Below are 19481 nucleotides of genomic sequence, written 5' to 3' on the forward strand. Positions count from 1 at the left end.
CGCGAAGAATCGTTGTTACAACCAAGTACTCATTTTACTGTTGCGTTAAACAGAGGCTACAGTTATGGATTTGCACCCACTTTAAAACTACTGATGATTTTGGCATCTACCACCATCTCACTTGTCTTGTTCCAACTATCTATCAATATTTACTAAAAGAGAACTTTCTAACATTTTTTTTGGTGCTTTTCTTTCCTTAGCTTAAATCTATGATTGTCTGTTCTCGAACTTGAAAGTTTCGAGACTTCATCTGTCAATTCTAGAGATTCTTGTTAATATTTTCAACAGAATTATCATACTATTTCTTTTTCTGCTATATTCTAGCTTTGGCATATTTAATGCCAGTAGCCTCTCATAAACCTTGTTTTTTTACATTTTGGAAGCCATCTAGTAGCGAATCTTTATAATTTTGGTCTCAAAGATGTGAAATTTTTTTAATATTTAATATTAATATAAATAATAATTTCAGTAATATTTCACCATGCATGTATTTAAAAGCAATGCTGAAGTTGGAAAGCATAGCAGAGGCTCATACAATTTTCTTTGTGTGGTTCTCTGGCGACAGTTTACTATCCACAACTATATCTAGATATATGTCAATGTCTTTATTGCCTTTTCATATAATTTGGAGGTTGTCTGTGGCCTATTTTCTCAAATTCCACATTCCATAATGTGGCATTTATTCACATTTAATTCCATCTGCCAAGTGTTGCTCCAGTTCACTTATTTTGTCCAAATCATCTTGAAATGCATAACAATTGTTTAACTCTTTTATCATCCCTAGTAACTTATCAGCAAACATCTTATAATTTTGCATTCCTGCTCATAGATCATTTACACAGACAGTGGACATTACCGGTGCTTGACAAATACTCTGGTACTCCAGTAATTGCATTTCTCCAGTCTCGTACATTATCTCCGATTACTGTCGTCATTTTTCTATCAGAACATTTTTCATCCTTGTCAGAAAGTTTTCCTGACATCTCTCCAGCATTTTCCAGTTTCCAGAACAACTTTTTATGTGGGACTCTGACAAAGGACTTTTTTTAGATCTAGATAAACACTTAACCTAACCATTTATTTTGTGTAAAATCTCTTTGACTATCATAGAAACGAAGTTCATTTGTTACACAAGATATTCCTATTCAATAACCATACTGTCATTTTTTTCAGGTACAGTATTCTACTCATCTGGTTTTAATTATTTTGTCTAGTGTTTTGACTACCATGCTTGTCAGTAATACAGGTCTATAAGTTAAAGGATCTTTTCTGCTACCATTTTTGTAGACCCGATATATACAGTATTTGCATTTTTCCATATGGTACTGTATTTCTACAGGGATTTCTGTACATAATGATGTCTGAAGTAAGTAATTATCAAAAGAAGGCACCAAACCGGGAAGGCTATGTAGCACCATCAAATGTGCGGAATAATCAGACGGCGCTAAATATCACCAAGAATGCCAATGATGTCTGAAAAATCAACTGAAGTGGAATGTTCAGCTCAAATGTTCATTCCCACAGAACCCAAGGTGGATACTCCATCTTGCCAACTGCTTTGATTTTCCTAGCTTCTTCAGTGATTTTTCCCACAGAACCCAAGGTGGATACTCCATCTTGCCAACTGCTTTGATTTTCCTAGCTGCTTCAGTGATTTTTCTACTTAATTTTGAAACACCTCTGTGTACTCTGTTCTCTGAAATCTGCATTTTGTTTGGGTCTTTGTAAACCTCATTTTGCACCACTCTTTCAAACTATTCGTTTAGCATTACACGCGCTTCAATTTCATTCTGAGTGAACGTGTTCCTCAATTTCAACCTCTAGATATTATTCGTTACCTGCAATTTACTTTTAATGAATTTATTGAACAGGCCTGGTTCTGTTTTACATTTGTCCACTATCTCTCAAAATTTCTTTCTACCTATCTTCTCACTATCGTGTAATTGTTTGCTTGTTTACATTGCTGGTATGTTTGAGGGTTCAGCCTCTTCCTATATTGTTTCCATTTTATATCTCTTATTCTCTGGCCCTCTCATGTAATATCTGTTGAACCAATCCTGCTTTCCAGTTCCGTATCTGTCTTGGTATAAATTTTGTTGTACCGTCATCATATATTGCACAAAATTTGGTCTACAAGAGTCAGTAGTACCTGAGGTATGAAGTGCAGTGAATTACAAGTGCAGTCCTGCTATATAAGCAACTTTGTGGCCAGTGCAAGTGCTACAGTAAGGAAGGAGAGCATGTGTGATTGCCTATTGCTTCATAGCTTAGTGCAGTGCAGCAGTGATTGTGAGACAATGCAACATGGCAGTGAAGAAGCCTATGAGCCAATGTAGGCTCCTGTTTACCTGGGAACTAATTAGTGACATTTTGACGTGTAGTTACCTGAAGGGCAGGGTCACCTGTTTAACTCCAAGTATACAGAGTTGTGTGACACCCTAAGTGTGAGGTCATATGCATTATTTACAGTTGTCAGTTAATATGTCTGGATTTTCTTGCAGAAGGAGGGCAGTTTGTCGGTAGCCTCATGCTAAAGGGGGCCGAAAGCTGGTTGCAGTGTTCCTTCTCCCTCCAATACCTGGTCACCTAAAGGAGAAGCTGCAATTAAGGATGAGTGCATGGGTACAAGGGTAGAGGAAAAAGGAGGCGATTGCTAATAAAAGTATCAGGAACATGCTAATTAAGAAAAGAGAATCACTGAAAGTGATGACGAGAGAGCTTCTGTGGAGGGTCAACAGAAACAGGAATCTGTCGCATAAATCAGGTAGATCATGTAACTCTCCCCTTGTCCCTTGAATTAGTTTGTCTTGGGAGACAAGATGTTTCTTTAATATTATTACCGATGCATTTATGGTGTATAATTATGTATTTTCTATATGATTTATGATAATGCTGTGAAGAGTGCATCCATTTTGGTGTAATTTAATTTGATGGCTGAAGCCTTATGACATGTTGAGGTGATGATTACTGTAATTTTGTGGATAAAGTTAACATTGCTAGTCTGAGATAATTACATTTAAAGTAACGATTAATCATATTTACTAGAGGCTAAAGTTTGCTTGACTACTAGAAGTTTGTGATGCGCCAAGATGAGCGCTGCCAGTAAAAGTAATATCCGGTGTGATCTAATTTTCAAACCCCCAACAATCAGTGGCCAGGTGGGTATTTGAGAATTTAGTTGCCATATTGAAGATATATAAATGCTTCTCTAGAATGCTTATTTTTGTTACTAAATGCTCTTTTATAAGGTCTGTGTTTCTGTTCTCCACTTCCTAAATATGGGAAACCAAATTGTGTGGGCAAGGCTATAATTTAAAAAAAAATTCTTGGAAAGCAGTGAAAGGGCTTTGGTGCATGTGTGTCAAGCTCCAGACAACAAAGTCAGAAGGTACCAGAGCAAGTGTTATTCCGTGGTGAAACTGTCAACGAAAGCCAGAACAAGAGTCTCGATATAAGCGATAAGAATTGATCAGGGGTACTTAGCCTCCTCCACAGGTATCGGCAGCTTAGAAGCTTCAATTTTGTCAGTTGTATTATTTTGTGGACATTGGCTGCAGAAGTTCCTGTACCTCCTGCAACTAAAGATGCAGGTGACCTGTTCCCGTTCGGGTGAGCCAAAAGGACGAGAGGTGCAACGTCCGGACGGGGTCATCATCCGAACTTCTCATTCTACTTAACTCTACTACAGACCTGTGGCGAGTTGGTTCATCCAGGGTTGGGACGAGTCCATGGCTGTGTTGACAAGAGGGGGGGAGGGGAAATGTGCCACTACATGGAGCGCACACAATGTGGTTGGTGTAACAATCCTGAAGCATTAACAAAAAATTGAGCAATGGCCCCCAGCAGAACATATGTTCAAGGAAAAGCAAACACCACTTAGATGAAAGCATGAAGTCAATGAGAGGTGGCTGGAATCTTGAGTGACCTGGGCTGACATCTGGTGGCAGTTGGGCATATCAGCAAAAATTATTATTGGCTTATTCCATTTTGAGTGCCTTTTTTCTTTCAAAAAGTCATTTTTAGGGGGGGGGGGTGCCCGAATGCTTGCTAGTGCACTTTCCAAAGATGTGTGGTTTATTTCTGATCCCCTGCTTCCCTACCCCTCACAAAGTAAGCCAAATTCTGGTCCAGACTCCTGGTAAGCAGTGGAGGGATCTCCAAGGTGTATCGAGTTATGGCCTGGTGGTGCCAGAGATAAATGTGGGTAGATAGTGAGGGGTCCCTCCCAGAATTATTACCAATTCATGAAAAGAAGGAATTGGTGATGAAACGTCAGAGTGGCCTTACAGTAACAAGCTTGGTGATTAATATGGCATTAATATCAGAACTATTTATGATGCAATACAGTATATTATAATTATACAATGTGTATAATTCTTTTAGTACTGTATAAGGACACCTTGCTTGATGATCAGGCGGCTTTGTTCATGGTGTCCCACCTGTGGTTTTCGTCTCGGCAACAGTACGACGTCTCTTGGCAGTTTTTCCGCAATTTTCTTTCTCTTCGTCAGGTTTCATCAGTGTCGAACCGGGTTTTTTGTCCTCTTGGCTTTTCCTGGATCGGCATCTCATGCCAAATACTGCCGCTTCGTATCATGTGCCATTGGCGGAGCAGCAGCAGCTTGTGTTAAGGGTAAATGTCACTTCCCTCCATTTCGTTAGCTTGTTCGTGCATTTTTCACCCCCGACATGCTCATGCGCTGCCTGAGCCTTCTTAGTCTTTGGACTGGGATCTTTTCTGTCTTTGCCTTGGTTTGTGGTGGTCTCTTCGGGTCGTGCTTGTTTTTGGTGGCTGTTTTGTTGGCCTTGGCCTCTGTGGTCTACTTTTGTACCGGATGTGTTCGGATGTGTGCTGCTCTTTCAGATGTCTTTGGACTGTTTTCAGGCTTGGGGGTTTTGGGGGCCGTACACGGTCCTGGCTGCCAGGTCTCTCGTGATTGTCCCAGGCCCTCTGCTTCTTTGTGTTGCTTTGGGGTTTCTGTAGCAGACAGCCGTCTTTGTAAGGTTGTGCTCTGCGGGGCTGCCACCTCCCAGGTTCTTCCCTGTGGGTAGTTACTTCAGGAAGCTGACATGGCTTCCCCCAGAAAATCAGCATTGAATGTAATGAAACGCCAGTCTGAGTGAGCCCCAGAGGTACCCTGACAGCCTCCTTCGCTTCGATCTGTGGTTTTCATCATTCAAAGAACTGGATGGTGCTGGCCTGAGTAAGTCAGGCCGGCACCCCTTCCCCTGTAGGGGGTGTTGCAGTTAACGAGCAGGGGGGGATGTTAGTTGGAAAAAGTTTTGCTTGTTTGTATTCTTACTAGGGGAGTTCTTTTGCACTTGTGAGGACATAGGTTGCACTTTTCAACCAGGCAATAGTCTTTTGAATCGCCTACCTTTCTGGGCGCCTTCCCTGGTCAATAGCAAGATAACAGTTTAAATGTAAAGTGTTCATGGGCCATTGCTCCATTTCTCTCTCTGAGGGGGGCCAGGTTGTGGCTCATAGTCCCTGGTAGGCTTGCAAAAACTCTGCAACTGATGACACTCGAGTAGTATGGCACTTGATTGGTAAGATAGTTTTAGGGGAGAAAAGGTGGATTTTGGAAGTCTGGAGCATTCCCTATGTTCTCTATATGATATTACCTTCAGTCTGATATTCACAAATCTTGTCTGCATTAACATTCCAGGAATGTAATCCACAGAAAAATTTTGTTGGGTGAATTACTCAAGAGATACATATACTCACTTAGTTGTGCTTGCGGGGGTTGAGCTTTGGGTCTTTGATCCCGCCTCTCAACAGTCAATCTGCTGGTGTTTAGATTCTCGAGCTCTATCACATGTACATTTGAAACTGTGTATGTAGTCAGCCTCCACCACATCACTCTCCTAGTTCATTCCATTTACGTGGTTGAGGTAACAAGCAGAAAAACTAATGTTATGTCTCTATGTCTCATTATTTACAAATATACATCACAGGTTCCAGGACAATGTAAATGTTTAATAATAAAATAGCTCGATAAAAAATAAATTTAGATAAAAATGCATTATATACATCTTGCATGAATTCCAATATATTAACCAACACATTACGTCAAATATACAAGAAAATTAATGCAAACATGTAACATGATAATAAGAAAACCTTATAAAAATTACATAATTTAAAAATTATTTCATTGTAATGTAATAAAGTTTTAATTAATTTCAAGAATGAAAATACAATTCACAGAGCTACAGTATATATATTTTTACAGAGCATTACCTTAGGCCTTAATGCTCCCATTCTAAATAATATGTGCTGCCATCAAGCTCTAGTTCTTGAACATGAGAACAGTTAAAATAGCAATACAAAACAGCTCAAAGACTGAGTAGATAAGATACTTTCAAAGCTTCAGTAAGAACCTTCAGATAACCATCAAATTATGCGAGAATACCAAGTTTCTAGCAGCACAGTTTCCCTTTAACACACCAACCAAATTATCGAAGACAGCGACATTTTCACTTAACATTTTGTCATTATATGATATTCAAAACACTGGTGCACACACATTCTTCAGCAGTAGTACATTGTATTGAAGGCTGCAACACAACATTATACACTATACACTGGTATGCTTTATTGTTTGTCCCAAATGTCCACCAGAAATCCAAATTTTAAAAACAAGTTTGCCATCAACTTGAAATAAATATTAATAAATAATGAAAATACATAAACATTCCTACCAATTTATGGGCAAATATCTGTCAATGTGTTTGTATCTTTGCTCTCATCTTCTCCATATATTCCTTCTTGATATGGTCCCGTTCTTCTGCCGGTGGCAAGTGCGGCACTATGCCAGCCTTTCGGCGGTCTACCCTAACTTGGTTCTGCAAAATAATACAATGTAATTAGTAAAATGACACGCTTTCAATAATTAATGCTAAGTAACATGTGTAAAAATCTTTATGTAATACTGTAATACAATTTCATAAAAACTGAATCAAGGAAAACAAAATATATATTGAGTGAAGAACAGGGAAATCTTGAGGTTATCTTGAGATGATTTCGGGGCTTTAGTGTCCCTGCGGCCCGGTCCTCGACCAGGCCTCCACCCCCAGGAAGCAGCCCATGACAGCTGACTAACACCCAGGTACCTATTTTACTGCTAGGTAACAGGGGCATAGGGTGAAAGAAACTCTGGCCATTGTTTCTCGCCAGCACCTGGGATCGAACCCAAGACCACAGGATCACAAGTCCAGTGTGTTGTCCGCTCGGCCGACCGGCTCCCTACGGCTGCTGTTAAATACTATTTCATGGATTTCAGAAGAACTACAATTTATCAGATCAAAAATAATAATGATCATTTCTTAACCTATGCTTACCTGGAGAGGGTTTCAGAGTTCTTCTACTGCCCGAGCACCGGCCTGGGGCCAGCCTTGATAAAAACACTGGAATAGTGCTTAGTGTAATAGTTCTGCATACTGGTTGATACCTGGTTGATGGGGTTCTGGGAGTTCTAGAAATACAATTTAATCTATAACTATACATACCCAAAATTCTCTACACCTATTGTAGTTGTCAAAATAACTCCCACAAAGTTCACGATTGTAGCTGTTGTCGTCCAAACACTTGAAGGATAACTTGTGCTCCTGCAAATAGAAAGTACTAGTACAAGCATTGTTTCCACTGTAATCTATTAAACATAATACACATATTGAACAAAAAATATATTATTCAGTATTCATTCAAAAAAATAGGATTAGTTGATCAGCTTGCTCATCCATCCTAAACTTTATGGACAAATCCTGGCATCCTGCCATTAATGGTAAGTATATGCCTATTACCAGCATACTACTATTACTGGCATGATGCCATTACCGACACTTATTACTAGCATATGTTAAATATCATTGACACTACTATAACAGGCATAATGCTAAATATTACTGACAGTGCTATTACAAATATATTGCTATTACTGGCATGCTGCTATTACTGGCATGCTGCTATAACTGACATACGGCTATAACTGACATACGGCTATCACTGGCATACTGCTATCACTGGCATACTGCTATCACTGGCATGCTGCTATCACTGGCATGCTGCTATCACTGGCATGCAGCTATAACTGGCATACTGCTATAACTGGCATACTGCTATAACTGGCATACTGCTATAACTGGCATACTGCTATAACTGGCATACTGCTATAACTGGCATACTGCTATAACTGGCATACTGCTATAACTGGCATACTGTTATAACTGGCACACTCAGGGATTCTCAGGGATTCCAAGTCTGTTATGCTTATCAGGATCTGCCTAACCAAGGTGAGGCCATCCACATTACCCATCCAGTTAATGGCCACACCCAATAACTGACCAAGTAACATTTATTTATTTTTACTTATATATACAGTATAAGAGTTCTTACAGTCTTGTATAGCATAGCCACTAGCACGTGTATCGTTTCAGGCAAGTCCTTAATCCTACGTTCCCCGGAATACGACCCCGCCAAATCGTTTAATACCCAGGAACCCACTTTACTGTTAGGTTAAACAGAGGCTACAGTTAAGGATTTGCGCCCAGTAAATTCTCCCCGGTCAGGATACGAACCCAGGACAAAGCACTTGTGAAACGCCAGGCGAGCGTCTTACCACTACGCCACGGGGACTGTGAACATCTTCCATTATTTCAAAATACAGTATACAGGTATACTGTAAGAGAATGTGTCTGTTCAAAGTTGGAGGCCATGTGTTTGGGGTATGTTCCATTCACCCAAATTGGCAGGGTGAATGGTCTAGGGTGCAGCGTGAACATAGGTTGGCCAGGGTCACAGAATTCAAAAGGGAACAGCTTGCCAGAGCCAAATTCAATTTACTTGTCTTTTTAATTTTCAGTTTCTGTACTAATGGAGATATTTATTAGCTATCTTTTGTCAAGTTTTTACCAATTTAAATTATTTCTTTATTTGTAATAATTAAGGATAGATTCCCTTGTGATCCTCAAGCATAATTCCTGGATATAGCCTTACCATATACTGTACCTAGTTCCCAAAACCTATTTCAATCATTGGTTGAATGTAATAAAATGTCTATTTCAAGTTAGCCCATTGATGTCTCCCGAAGCTATCCTTGTAATATGTTAAAATTCTTGGGTACCATGCCGGGCTTTAAGATTCACGAGTGTCTACTGGAAGCCAGAATCAAAATCTGGCTCCCTTTCCAAAATCTGAAAGATGGCAAGCAATCCAAGCAACAAATCTTGCTTTACAAGAATGTAAACACCATGCTATGTACCCTCACAAACCCAATGTACCTTCTAGTATATATATAAATAAATAAATAATTCTGACAGGACATGCTTGAAACTGGCCCCTGAGAACTGTCAACAGACAGTTCTCGGCATTCCTCGCCTTGAGGAATGCCTTGAGAATGCCTTGAGCAAACTACCAAGGTACTGGAAACTGGGCACACCGAAGAGCTGAACCAAATTAACACCACACAATAAGGCGAGGTATGGTAAAATAATTATCAGGAGAAAGCACTAAACCAGTGCAACAACAAAGCACTTCAGTGTGCTCAGAATATAATGAGAAAAGGCTAGATTCTCATCCAAAAGAAAGGGAAGCCAGTCCACTTTTTCCCCCTAATAAGATTTGAATGGTATTCCTGGCCTATGCTTTGAATAACTTATTATTCAAACTGGAAACTACTATATATCTTCAACATAATCGGTACCCCTAACGGTGGGGAAACTAGCATATAAACTCGGGGAAAAACCCAAACCTCGAGTGACACCCCCAGGATGGAATCATTTTGCCAGACATGCTATATGCATGAACTCATCAAACACTATACTGTACCTAAGTTGCAATAAAATGTGATGGACAGCAAGTCACTTCCAAACATCTTAAACAAAATTTCCATCAAATAGATATTGCATAGTTCTCATTGTTGCAACCCTGTGCTTCACCACAAAACATTGCCCAACATGAGTGTCTATCTCATGGCATGAGAGGGTGGATACCTGCGTTTTAAACACTTTATGGATGACTGCACGTTCTTGCATCATGCTCCATTCTCAAACTTTCTGCAATACAGTATTTGCTTCACCCTAAGATACTAAAGGCATTGCTTAATGTTATCTACAAATACAGGACATTTATGGTTAGGAATGGGCAAGATTACTTGGAAATAATGTTCAGACAATTACTATATTTAATCAAGATGCAAGAGGGAGAAAAAGGTGGCTGCAAGGTCACAGAAATGCACTCTTATTTCTTGCAAGTAATATTAGCTTCATACAGTGATATTTTGTGCAGCACAAAGTTTTAACAAAACAAATCCCTCAGGCCGAGAAAAGGCCAATTGATAAGACCAAAAAATGTTAATGTAACTGTTACAGACGACCACACGAAGTAAAAATAGAAATGACTGAAAAAGATACTGTACTGTGCATTGAAAGGGAGATCAATAACAATGATTACCCATGTATTAAAAAAAACAGAATTAAAAGGATCTTTGTACTGTATATATATAAAACCCATACTCCTGTTTATTGAGTACTGTTTGTAATTGTGGACCATTGTACATATATGAATGCAAAAGGCAATTAGATAGTGAATTTAGTACTGTACTATTCACTTTATAGTCCAAAAACAAACTTAAATATTCCAAGGCCTAGTATAACACACATGTACTACATTAGGCCTCAGATCCTGTATTAGGCCGAGGAAGGTTAGGTTAGGTTACCTTTGCAATACAAAACCTTTCCGGTTTGTCCAAATTCAATAGTACCGATTTCTACTATCTTATTACTGTACCTTTTAGGTATGTATACTGTATATTGTATATTGGAACAAGCCTGAATGGTCCCCAGGACCAATTACCTTTTAGGTATGTATACTGTATATGCGAACAAGCCTGAATGGTCCCCAGGACTAATTACCTTTTAGGTATGTATACTGTATATGTATGATGCTCCTCATCGTTACTATAAATATAACCTAAACAGGAGAATGGACTAATATATATGTTGTTTTCTAACTGACAATGAAGAGCATGAAATACGATGTACCTTAATGCATGGATTCTTGTCATCGTGTACAACCTTGGTACCTTTTCTTATGTTTTCGTTTCGTTCATCCTCTGTTTTGGAAGGATCACCTAATACCCCATGAAACATAATTTGACAGTCCACAAGATCTGAAAAAATTATAATATCAGAGCTTACAAATACCTGCCTTAAATTCCTATAGTAAAACAAGTATTATGGAAGTCATTCAAGTGAAGCACACTGCTTAGGAGAGCAAAGTACACTACAATCTCAAAACTGGGCAAAAATCAGAAAACGAAGACATGCAGAAAGACTGGGCAAGGGCAATATCTTATTATATTTTGCTGTGAAGGGCCACCACAGGAGGTTATCTTGAGGTTATCTTGAGATGATTTCGGGGCTTTAGTGTCCCCGCGGCCCGGTCCTCGACCAGGCCTCCACCCCCCAGGAAGCAGCCCGTGACAGCTGACTAACACCCAGGTACCTATTTTACTGCTAGGTAACAGGGGCATACGGTGAAAGAAACTCTGCCCATTGTTTCTCGCCAACGCCAAGGATCGAACCCGGGACCATAGGATCACAAGTCCAGTGTGCTGTCCGCTCGGCCGGCTCCCATGTTCGGAGAGTTCGATTAAACATATGATCCCCCATAATCAAGGACAGGAAGCCTGTTATGCTCCTCATGATCCCCTTTGGCCTACTATTGAACTTTCTAAGAATGCAAGCCACAACAACGGCCTAACTCCTGGGTATGTACCACAAGGCGAACTGGAGTATCAGGTGAAAGGAAATATTGCCCAAACGCTTGTTCTTTGGCAGGAATTGAATCCAGGACCTTTCGGCTGTGACTACTCCACCGACCACTGCATCAAAGAACCCAACTGCTGTGCTGTATGTGAAATATGGTTGTGATATGACCTGCAAAGTTACAATCAGCCCTTCTGGGACAAGGTTATGCTGGCAAATTTTTTGTACAAATAAGCGATACATCTTGCCATCTGGAAACCGCCAATAGTGTGTCTGGAAAGAAACTTTTTCTGATGGCACCTTTCTTGGTCAATATCTCTGTGGGCATGGCAAGTACTGTACAGCATCCATTCCAGTGTCATTTTATTGAATACCTCTTCTGAATCATGCCATAATATATTTCAATAAACCTATTATAACCATTTTTAGTGAGCAATTAAGTTGTTAACTTTTCAGGAGACCTGTGGATTTACCCTAAACTACTGAACCAGATGCCTTTGTGAACTCGAAACTTGTTTCTCCAGTACATAAGCTCTGAAAGAAGTTGAAAGGTCAGGCGCTTGGCAGCAATAATGTTGCACTTTGGTTATGCAGGCAAACCATACTGGGAAAGGCACAGCATGGTGTCTTTCTCAGTATAGTATGGCACCACTGATCCCTAACCTAATTATTTGCCCGAAACGCTTTGCGTAATAGTGGCTTTAGGCATTGTCTGTACTAGCTCTATCTATAAATCCATCAATGTTTTGTATCTCACCTTGTATGTATGTACTTTACCTGAATAAACATTTGATTTGATTTTATTGTGAGGTACGGGATTTAGAAGCACCGATACCTTGACACAGCTCATTGGGGGCCATAGTACTTGTATACAAGATTAAAGACAATAACTTGGGCCCTAGCCCGCACTGTACAATTATGAACAGCAATTGTCGTTTTACCCCCGGACACCTAAACGGGTCCGTCTAATTACTACAAGCTACCACAAGCTTCACAAAGCTTCCTGACAATACGTTAGTAATAAATAAATATATGTTAGGTTGACCTGACCTGACCTGACCTAACCTGACCTAACCTAACCTAACCGAAGCTTGGATTGCCGACTTTATTTGGCGTCACCAGCTCTATTTTCGTCTAATTTCTTTATAAAAAGATACTTTTTTAGATTAAAATTACATTTTTTCGTGTTATACATTCAGCACAACATTATAACGAGTAAATATATCATATTTATTCATTACTAACATACTGCCAGGAGGCTTAGTGTAGCTTGCGGTAATTAGACGGACCGCACCTAAACCATCCAGACGGGACCAAAGAGCCGGAGCCCAACCCCCGGAAGTACAAAGCCTCGCACACAGGCCTATACTCAACATATCCACGTACCCTAAGCAAGGCTCGCATGCATTATTCAACCAATTATAATAAAGCTGTAGATAAAAATGCCTTTTTTTATGCAACTCTTAAAAATAAATTATACAATACATTGTAAATACAATAGTCATTTGGGAAGCAATACAGACCCGGGGTTATAGAATTCTCTATAACAATGGCTTATACAAAGCTGTATATAACAAAGGTTACTTTATCTTAGTGATCAATTGGTGTAAAGGTTACTTAGATGTGTTAAGTAAGATAGGGGAAAGTGAGAGAGTAATGACGCCGCACTAACGTAGCCTTGACCAGCCCGTCCGAAGGTCGGCGGGGGGTGGGATAGACCTCTCTCTCTAGCCCCTATAGTCCACCTAGTCCACTATCATACTGGATAATAACACTATCCCACCTATCCCCATGATCACCCATCCAGCCAGTCCCCACCAACTTAACCACAAGGTCTTTAATACGACTATTCAACCTGAACTATGGCACCAAACAAGCAGTTTATGGGAAGAAAAGGCTATACTAACCATAGGTATAGTGTGTAATAGACCACCTACCAGCGTGGAGCAGCGTGCGTGTACACCCGACCGTGGCTGGATAGCAACTGAGACCAGCACCTAGCACCCTACAGGAGCCAGATTCACGAAGCAGTTACGCAAGCACTGACGAATGTGTACATCTTTTCTCAATCTTTGACGGCCTTGTTTACATTTATTAAACAGTTTACAAGCATGAAAACTTGATAATCAACTGTTGTTATTGTTATAAACAGCCTCCTGGTTGCCACATCCAACTCGCGGAAAGTAGCGAGTTGAGGGGCTAAAAGTAGCGATTTTGTAACAAAAGTAGCCCATTTTTTTTTTTTGAGTGAATGATATGGGTTTCAAATATATTTTGATATATAGAGGACACTACACGATGGTAATTGCTTTATTATTATTTCTGCACATGCACATACACACACATACATATTATATATATATATAGATTCAGATTCAGATGTTTATTCAGGTAAGGTATATACATACAAGTGATGTTACATTAATGGATTGATATATAGATAGAGCTAGTACATACAATGCCTAAAGCCACTAATACGCAATGCGTTTCGGGCAAGAAAAACATTAATATCTAGAACTTAATACTAATTGAGCATAAAGAATAAATAGTGTTGAAAACAAATACAAATAAAGATAAAAAAAAAAAAAAGGGGAACATGACTGAAAAAGCAGCACAAATACAATAGGTTGACAAACAGTGTTGATTAAAAAAAGAAAATAACAGACATGGGTTGACAATAGAGGAGTGAGGTAGATTACAGGGAATTTATTAGGTAGTGTTTAGTTTTTATCTTAAACTGGTTGAGAGAGGTACAGTCTTTAACATGGTTGGGAAGGTCATTCCACATTCTGGGCCCCTTGATTTGCAGAGCATTTCTAGTTTGATTAAGTCGTACTCTAGGAATATCAAAACTGTATTTGTTTCTGGTGTGGTGCTCATGGGTTCTGTTACAACCTTCAATGAAGCTTTTGAGGTCAGGATTGGCATTACAGTTCAGCGTTTTATATATGTATAATACACAAGAGAGAATGTGCAGTGACTTAATATCTAACATATTCAGAGATTTGAGTAAGGGTACCGAGTGATGTCTGGGGCCAGAGTTGGATATTGTTCTAATAGCAGCTTTGTGTTGGGTAATGAGAGGACGTAAATGATTTTGGGTAGTAGAACCCCAAGCACAAATACCATAGTTGAGATATGGATAGATGAGGGAGTAATAGAGAGTAACCAGGGCAGGGCGGGGTACATAATATCTGATCTTAGAAAGAATGCCAACAGTTTTTGAAACTTTTTTTGATATATTTAGAATGTGACCCTGGAAATTCAGCTTGTGGTCGATGAGAACGCCAAGGAATTTGCCATCTAATTTGTTATCATAAGTCAAGGGATTTGTAGATCAGTGTTTAAAGGGAATTCGGAAGTAATAATGATACAGCTAATGCCATCTGTCGGCAGAAGAGAACACTATCAACTGGCTAGTCAACAGTGGCTATAAGATACAGCTTACGCCATCTGTTGACATCAAATTACACTTATAACAAATTAACCCACAAAATACAACTAACGCCATCTAGTTTTTTTCCAACGCACTATAAATAGCCAAACAGCAACCCATAAGGCGGGTTGTTGGGCTCGGGTAGGAGGTTCCAAGCTCCGCCCACAGATGGTATGGGGTGCATAATAAAAAAAATGATGATTGGTAGAAACTCTTTGTTGACATTCACCAACAGCCAATCACAGGAAGGGATTAGCTAAAGGTGCCATCCATTTAATAAATCATCTTTAGTCAGCACACCAGCCATGCTTATGACATTCTGTATAAGCTTCAATCTACCCCAAAAGTGAAGTATTATTTATTTAAAAAGTGTTAATGAAGTGATAATTGATTATTGCGGAATATAATAGGTGTTTTATAAGATTGACTTGGCTACCTAACTTGTGACGTCATCAGTGGGAGTTGCCTCACACACAAATAACATCGATAATACAATGCTTCGCCCTCATATTGAACTAAATGATTCAATTAAGATGGAAATTTCTGCCAGGTACAAAACAGAAATTGTTTTTCTTTTGCACAACAACAAGGTTGATGTGCAAAATTACGTATTTCTTAGTTAATATTTTATTCATAAAAAGAGTGTTGGCATTCCCCGTAACAGCCAATCACAGGAGGGTATTTGATGGAAGTTAATTTCCGCTCCCCTTATAGACGTTATCTGGAGCAGTCAGCTCATTGATCTAGCTCATGGCTTTCTGTTTCATCTCTTGTGTATCCAAACAATTATTTTTGTTTCGATTACTATTATAATTAAAAGTATGAGATATAAAAGTTGTTACATAAGTTAGTTTAGTTCATTTATTATGCACCCCATACCCATCTTGTGGGCGGTATAGTGAATAGGGTTACAGAGGCACATAATGGGCTCAGGGACTGAACCCCACAATTCATTTAGCTAAGATGATGATCTTGATGAGCTAGTTACAAAATTCAGTATAAGTCGTCACATCAATAATGGGTTCGAGATCGACCTCAAGTACAGGTTCTAAATTAAGCAACTGACATATGTGGAGAGCTAGTGTCACAATTTGTTTGTCCTGCACACCGCCCCCCATCCAGTGGGCAGCTGTTACATAAAATGGTAAATTCTGCCATTAAATGGACTTTGTCTCGTATACACACGAATGTACATGGCAGGTTTTTCTTTAATCCTAATTTTCCCCGGAATATGACCCGCCAAATCGTTTAACAATGGGTACCCATTCATTGCTGAGTGATCAGAGGCTACAACAGTTAAGGAGGGAGTTATCAGGAGAAAGCGCCAGACCAATTCGACTATATAGCACTGGGAAGGGGTCAGGATAAGGATTTGGGATGGGACGGGGGAAAAGAAATGGTGCCCAACCACTTGTGGACGGTTGGGGTTAAAGAGTGGCACCTGGTTAATCCTCCCCGGCCGGGATACGAACCCAGGCCAAATCACTCGCGAAACGCCAAGCGAAAATCTTACCATTACCCCACGGGGACTGGCATATTTTATATTCTTAATAATTATCACTTTCCTGAGCCGTGGCCACAAGAGCGGGTCCACCGGGGGTCACTTGAAGGTGCCGAAGTGGACATTATTTTATGTCCTACGAACAAATATTTCTATAAAATTCAATTCTTATCCGATCGACTTGGGGATAGTATGAACATGTTTGCCATAATATTTACGTTTTCTTTAGTAGCCACATAGCCTATTTTAGAGAACGGCATTGTCTTGTATCTTCATGGTAAAACTATTGTAGATCGCCGATATGCGGTAACAGATAACACTTTGACCACTTCCCACACTCTTGCGGGTAAACCGTAATCATCATTCTTCATTTATATGCATATGTCCGTGTAGGGAATTTTATTGCAATCTCAAAGATACCAAATTTAACGCTGTAGAACAAGTGTGGAGTTGACAACCCTGAAAAGTCTCAGTCTCCGTGGTGTAGTGGTAAGACACTCGCCTGGCGTTCCGCGAGCGCTATGTCATGGGTTCGTATCCTGGCCGGGGAGGATTTACTGGGCGCAATTCCTTAACTGTAGCCTCTGTTTAACGCAACAGTAAAATGTGTACTTGGATGAAAAAACGATTCTTCGCGGCGGGGATCGTATTCCAGGGACCATAGGATTAAGGACTTGCCCGAAACGCTACGCGTACTAGTGGCTCTACAACAATGTAACAACTCTTGTATATATCTCAAAAAAAAAAAAAAGAATAGAAACATTTCGCCCGAAACACCGAGAGCATTTTTAAATAAATAAATATGTTTATTCAGGTAAGGTACATACATACAAGTGATGTTACATTAATGGATTAATATATAGGTAGAGCTAGTACATACAATGCCTAAAGCCACTATTACGCAATGCGTTTCGGGCATGTTAAGAAACTCAATTATGATTATTATTATTTTTTTTTGAGATATATACAAGAGTTGTTACATTGTTGTAGAGCCACTAGTACGCGTAGCGTTTCGGGCAAGTCCTTAATCCTATGGTCCCTGGAATACGATCCCTGCCGCGAAGAATCGTTTTTTCATCCAAGTACACATTTTACTGTTGCGTTAAACAGAGGCTACAGTTAAGGAATTGCGCCCAGTAAATCCTCCCCGGCCAGGATACGAACCCATGACATAGCGCTCGCGGAACGCCAGGCGAGTGTCTTACCACTACACCACGGGGACTCCCAAGGATCTCAAGAATTTAGGATCAGATTCAAAACCAACAAGCACCCCGCGATAGCAGCCATAGACTGATGATTTAAATGGGAGCATAACACGCAGTATATCCTTTCACGACCAAAGATCACATTCACTGCAAAAAAAATCTTCCACTTACGGGCTATTCATGCCCGTGCCACCTCTTGGGTGGCTTAATCTTCATCAATCAATCACAAATAAGGAGTTACAGCCCCGCTCCTGTGCCAAGAATGGTTGAGAGCCACAGGGACCAGGGGCCAGATTCACGAAAGCACTTACGAACCTGTACATCTTTTCTCAATCTTAGGCGGCTTTGTTTCTAATTATTAAACAGTTAATGAGCTCGGAAGCACCAGGAGGCTGTTTATAACAATAACAACAGTTGATTGGCAAGTTTTCATGCTTGTAAACTGTTTGATAAATGTAACCAAAGCCGTCAAAGATTGAGGAAAGGTGTACACGTTCGTAAGTGCTTGCGTAACTGCTTCGGGAATCTGGCCCCAGGTTCGTAAGTGCTTGTGTAACTGCTTCGTGAATCTGACCCCAGGTTCGTAAGTGCTTGTGTAACTGCTTCGTGAATCTGGCCCCAGGTTCGTAAGTGCTTGTGTAACTGCTTCGTGAATCTGGCCCCAGACACATGGCAGTCTGCTCTCAGCAAAACTTTTAAATTACTGGTCTATATTTGTTCACCAAATATAGAAATAGTTCTATATTTGGTGCTGGTCTAACTCATACTTGTGTGACATATTATACATATGTTCTTCTAGAACATTCAATTGCAAACACATTGGTATAAAAATTAAGTACGTACATTGAAAATTAAGGTCAGGACAGTGAAAGAATATATACTTTTCAATAGGTATATCCCCAATCTGCCTTTGGGTATGCTGTAAGGTAACTCTTCAGCCACATCCCCAGCAGCATATGCCAGGTTGGCTAACATAAGAATGGCCTTTAGAAACTTGTGTAAGGAATCTTTCAGAACATTATATAACACATATGTCAGACCAATCCTGGAGTATGCGGCTCCAGCATGGAGTCCATATCTAGTCAAGCATAAGACTAAAACGGAAAAGGTTCAAAGGTTTGCCACTAGACTAGTACCCGAGTTGAGAGGTATGAGCTACGAGGAGAGACTACGGGAATATACCTCACTTCGTTGGAAGACAGAAGAGTTAGGGGGGACATGATCACCACATTCAAGATCCTCAAGGGAATCGACAGGGTTGATAAAGACAGTCTATTTAACACAAGGGGCACACGCACAAGGGGACACAGGTGGAAACTGAGTGCCCAAATGAGCCACAGAGATATTAGAAGGAACATTTTCAGTGTCAGAGTGGTTGACAAATGGAATGCATTAGGAAGTGATGTGGTGGAGGCTGACTCCATACACAGTTTCAAGTGTAGATATGATAGAGCCCAATAGGCTCAGGAACCTGTACACCAGTTCATTGACAGTTGAGAGGCGGGACCAAAGAGCCAGAGCTCAACCCCCACAACCACAACTAGGTGAGTACACTCTTGCGGGTGGGCCG

General features: G+C 40.1%; 1 protein-coding gene across 1 annotated transcript in view; it reads right to left on the bottom strand.

Moving 5' to 3' along the window:
- Positions 1-13862, bottom strand: part of LOC123772903 (lipase member H) — a 29995-nt gene extending 16133 nt beyond the window's left edge. The window contains exons 1-3 of the mRNA XM_045766320.2: positions 13707-13862; positions 7513-7611; positions 6706-6849 (exon numbers count right to left, since the gene is read on the bottom strand). The gene's annotated coding sequence lies outside the window, so the exon portion shown is untranslated. The remainder of the gene's footprint in view (positions 1-6705; positions 6850-7512; positions 7612-13706) is intronic.
- Between the last annotated feature and the right edge of the window lie 5619 nt (positions 13863-19481).

Source organism: Procambarus clarkii, chromosome 12 (genome assembly GCF_040958095.1).
Source record: "Procambarus clarkii isolate CNS0578487 chromosome 12, FALCON_Pclarkii_2.0, whole genome shotgun sequence".
In the NCBI taxonomy this organism is placed as follows: domain Eukaryota; kingdom Metazoa; phylum Arthropoda; class Malacostraca; order Decapoda; family Cambaridae; genus Procambarus; species Procambarus clarkii.